Below are 5,482 nucleotides of genomic sequence, written 5' to 3'. Positions count from 1 at the left end.
TGAATGAAGTCTGAGGGGTTTATATCGCTGTCATATCTCGCGGCAAAGTTCGAACCACTTCATGAACCAGTCACGTGGTACAGCCGGGCAGCGAGGCTTCGGACGTCATCATTTTCAGCCCCTCCCATAAATGAAGCAAGCCTCGATACGCGCTTCGCGGAAACGTCCCCTCCATTACTCGACACACGCTCCGAAGCCTCGATACAGAACGTCCCATCACTAATTTGTCATGCCCCACTGCTTGTCTGCCACTACACCTTTGTAAATAAACCTCATTAGCATCTCATCCACTGCTTGCATCTTGGGTCCTTCTTCCAACTCCACACGGCTCGCCTTGGCAGCCGTGACACAGTGTATGTATGTTCTTGCAGGGTTGGAGAATAGCATTGGTTTAACTCTACTTTCACAACGGTAGGAACTATTCAAAGTTTCTGTAATAAAATACTTTATGATCTTGTGCAGCGTTTTCATTATCGTAAAAATTGCAATAACATCAACAGACAAAAAATCACCAACTACTGACCAAAACATGGCCTTTGCTGCCCATGTAGTGACACTGAAGTGCTGACAACTAAAAGAGTCGACTGCAGTTCTCAGTTGAAGTTGGACTCTGACAGAAGAGTAAACAGTAAACAAATATTTGTTCTGTCGAACATTTTTACCAAACCTTGAAAATCCAGTCCAGCACTTATGGGATGTGTGGGATCCACATCATCATATGTGCTGAAGCTGTGCGATGCTATCATCTCTATACGGACCTCTGAGTAATATTTCCAGCACCTTGTTGAGTCCATGCCATGAGGGATTATGTCAGTTCTGAAAGCAAAAAGACGGTTCAATCCAGGATTAATAAAGTGTACCTAAAAATGTGGCCAGTGAGTGTATGCACTGTGTAGAAAGACATCAGTCATAGGGCCAGTAGGTGGCAGCAGAGGAGCTTCAGAATGCTCAACAAATGGTGGTTTTCATCTGACCTTTGACCTGTCTCTTGATAATAATGATAACTGTTAATAATAATTTAAAAACTGTCTCACTGTCAACAGCAGATGAGTCTGTTTCTTTTGCATTTTTAGTTCCTGATCCAAAGAGATGAATTGGCTCAGACTGATGATCCAACAGTTTTATTCATGTCCTTTATTCTTTTTAATTACTTTTAGTTTGTTTAATTTTGGCTTTGCTCATCTCTGCTATCTATTCTGAGGCGAGGATGATGAGGCATCCCCACAACATTGCTGGCCTTACGGATTAGTTTATTAAGTCTGTTGGCATCTGCGACCCTCAGCCTGCTCCCCCAGCATGCAACAGCATAGAGGATCGCACTGGCCACAACAGACTCAAAATCCTCAGCATTTTCTGGCAGATGTTGAAGGACCTCAGTCGCCTCAAGAAATAGAGACGACTCTGGCCCTTCCTGTAAAGTGCTGTGGTGTTTTTAGCCCAGTCCAGTTTATTGTCAATGTGTACTCCAAGGTATTTATAGTCCTCCACAATGTCAACACTGACCCCCTGGATTGAAACAGGGGTCAAGTGTTTCCTGGTCTTCCTGAAGTCCACGATCAGTTCCTTGGTCTTTGCCACGTTGAGCTGCAGACGATTCTGCTCACACCACGTGACAAAGGAGTCGACCACAGCCCGGTACTCTGTCTCATCATCCCTGCTGATGCATCCAACCACCGCAGAGTCATCAGAAAACTTCTGAAGATGGCAGGTCTCTGTGCAGTGGCTGAAGTCTGTGGTGTAGAGGGTGAAGAGGAAGGGGGAGAGGACAGTCCCCTGTGGTGCCCCTGTGTTGCTGATCACCTTGTCAGACACACACTGTGGGAGACGTACATATTGTGGTCTTCCTGTCAGGTAATCAACAATCCAGGACACCAGAGAAGCATCCACCTGCATCGCTGCTAACTTATCACCCAGGAGGGTCGGCCTGATGGTGTTGAAAGCACTGGAAAAGTCAAAAAACATGACCCTCACAGTGCTCGCCGGCTGGTCCAGATGGGTGTAGACACGATTGAGCAGGTAGATGATGGCGTCCTCAGTTCCGAGACGAGGCTGATAAACAAATTGAAGGGGATCCAGATGTGGTCTTACTATGGGTAGCAGCTGGTCCAGGATGAGCCTTTCCAGGGTCTTCATGATGTGGGAGGTCAGTGCCACGGGCCTGTAATCCTCGGGGCCACTGGGACGTGGCGTCTTTGGTACAGGGACGAAGCATGATGTCTTCCACATCACCGGGACCCTCTGCAGACTCAGACTCAGCATAAACAGTTTATGAAAGACTCCACACAGCTGGGGGGCACAGGTCTTGAGGACGAGGGGACTCACTCCGTCTGGTCCAGCAGACTTGCCTGAGTGAAGTCTCCTCATTTGCATCTCAACCTGGTATTGAGTGAAGGTGATGGGTGGGGGAGGGGTGTCAGGAATCTCACAGGAGGCAACATGTGAAGAGAGAGGCTGGCACAGTGGTGTGGCTCTGGATTCCAGGCTGACTGCAGGTGAGGTTGTGGGGGTTCTGGTTATAATATAATTTGGAAACTTTTCATGTGAATCATTCAGTCTAAGTCAGGGGTGTCGAACTCCAGGCCTTGAGGGCCGGTGTCCTGCAAGTTTTAGATCTCACCCTGGATCAGCACACCTGAAACAAATGATTAGCTCATCAGGCCTCTGAAGAACTTCAAGACATGTTGGCTGTGTCCCAATTCAGGGTCTGCACGCTTGAAGTACGCATTTTAAGTGCGGTTACGTCACTGCCACGCGACGACAGCTGTCCCAGTTCAAAGTGTACTTCAAATGCATACTCCAAATGCGCCGTCGATTTCCCCAAATATCAAGCGTGGTCCGGTGCACGCTTTGTGGTCCCATGTATCCCACAATTCATAGCGCGTCGGTGGGTGTGGATAATTTTGCCTCAAAATACGGCAGAAGGGAGCGGCCGAAGAGGGTTTTTTTTTCCCCCAAACTTTATTGAACTCATAAAGCGAACAGTCAGTTATTCCAGTTCAGTTTGTACAGTAGACATACAAGGCAAATAAGAGTAACAATATACAGTACAATGAAATAAGAAGGATGAATAAATAAAGGATAAAAAAAGAAAAAAAGGGGGGGGTAATGTGACAGACTTAATAACAACTTTGTACTTGAAAGTTGTGACAGCTCATTCGTTAAACATTTCTGAATGAATTTCAATCAATGATAAACCTTTTTTATTGGAAGTTAATTTAAGAGAGTTTATGTAATATTCAATTTCAATCAAAAACAAATTAAATGATGGGGTTTAGTTTTAAAATTTACATTTATGTATGTGGAATTTCCCTAATAAGATGGAGCGGCCGAAGAGTGAACTGTCAAAAGTACTGAATATGACGTCACTTATTTATGTGCGAATGTTTAATAATTAAAGTCAGTCATATATCCACAAACACAACAAGCTGAAAGTCAGTGATATATGTATATATGTGTGTGTATATATATATGTGTGTATATATATGTGTGTGTATATATATATATATATATATATATCATAATAATCTGACAATACTATAATATTGGCCATATTATATTTATGTCAATGGAAAATTGTACTTAGTAGTCAGTATAATCTTTTAGTGATATAAGTTCGCATATGGTAGAATACTGCATGTAGTTATTTGTATTAGGAAATATTTAACCATGTATGCTTAGAGGCATATAATCAATTGTGTAGTGACAGGATGTGTGATCTCTAGCAGGCCACAAAAGGCTTGGTGTGCACTCCAGGAATGCACCCCCACATCCTGGGAGCATGGGAAGAGCTTGTACCTTGTTTTATTGTTTTAACGTAGCTATGTCTGTTTTAGTTTAAGTGCTTCTTTACATATAGATGAACTGTTGGATTTTCCAGACCAGCAGGTTAAGGGAAGTCGTTTATGGGGCCACACACACACACACACACACACACACAACTCCACATTCCAATGTAAAGAACAAACGCTCACTGAAGTATAAATAAAGACCGGGGCAGTTTCTTGGCGTGAGCCTCAGTGCTGGAGGCTGCCCTTGCTAGCAAGAAGTTCTGTGTGTTTCTCTTCTCTGAGTCTTTACTGAAGAAGTGTTTAGAGTATATTCCTTAACAATTTACATTGCCACAGTGAGTTGACTTTAGTCTCATGAACAACATTGACTAATTGTTATTTACTAACTAATCCTAAATGACTGTTCAGCACAGAAATGAAGCCCAACAATCATGTTTTACAGTCGCGTGGTCTCAGCCTCAGATACTCAACTAATCAAAGTGATGTCATGACAGAAATGAATGACCAACAAAACATTTTTCTCCTTCATTTCTGTCAAACAAAGCTGTATGTAACGTGTCTCGCGGTTAGTATCATGGTTGCTAGGTAACCTGAACAGCGTGACAAAGCGTATACCGTCCCATTTCAGAAGCCTCTCACTTCCGCACTTCTCGTACTTATAGTACGCACCGTACGTAGTACGCGTAATGTGCGTACTTCAAGCGTGCAGACCCTGAATTGGGACACAGCTAACAAGAAGGTAATTTAGCCATTTAAATCAGGTGCGATGGATCAAGGACGCATCTAAAACCTGCAGGACACCGGCCCTCGAGGCCTGGAGTTCGACACCTGTGGTCTAAGTCATCAGTCATGCAGGTCTTTCCACACAGCAGCTGTTTCTATGCAGAGTTTGTTTTCCTTTGGCATAAATGGAAAGAACTGCTGACCTCCATGGGGAAGTAATTAGACAGTGTTCACACATTTCAGTTGTTCATTGAGTCATCAAGTGTGATCTGTCAGGGGAGTGTGAGACAGTCCAGGAGGAGAAAATAACAATCAAGCTCAGTATGTTTGTGATGTCATGAGTATGACTAAAATACTTATTGATCATTATTGATGTAGGTCTTTCATTTTTTAGGAAAAAAGTATTTATTTTGCTGCTTCTTGGCCAAATAAGAAGACTTTGTTCATGGATGAAGATTAGATATGATATGAAGGATAACCTGAGACACGTCTGTAAAAACATCTTCAGCTCAGAGGATCATTGGCTGTGCTCTTCACTCCCTGGAGGTGCTGTAGGGGTCCTGCTGCCACAGGAAAGCCTGCAGCATCCTGAAGGACGCATCCCACCCATCACCTGTCAGAGCTGTTACCATCAGGAAGGTGGTTCAGGACCATTAAAGCCAAAACAAACAGACTGAGAAACAGCACATATGCCAGGGCTGTTGCATTAATAAATACAATCGGGGGATAAATCGCTGCGAAAACACAACATTCAACTGTGCAATATTTTCTTTTTAACTGTGCAACATTCTCAGGACTAAATCACAGTGCTCCAACCGTATCCTCACTTGTTTGTATTCTCACTTGTTCATATACAGTCTTGTATATACTATATTTGTCTGTCTCGCTGTCTCAAGAGGGCGCGCAGCATCCTATGGGACTGTACACACCCAGGACACCGGGTGGTTAAGCTGCTGCCGTCTGGCAGGAGG

The sequence above is a fragment of the Rhamphochromis sp. 'chilingali' genome (genome assembly GCF_963969265.1).
Source record: "Rhamphochromis sp. 'chilingali' genome assembly, chromosome: 1".
NCBI lineage: Eukaryota > Metazoa > Chordata > Actinopteri > Cichliformes > Cichlidae > Rhamphochromis > Rhamphochromis sp. 'chilingali'.
This window is presented reverse-complemented; position numbering follows the sequence as displayed.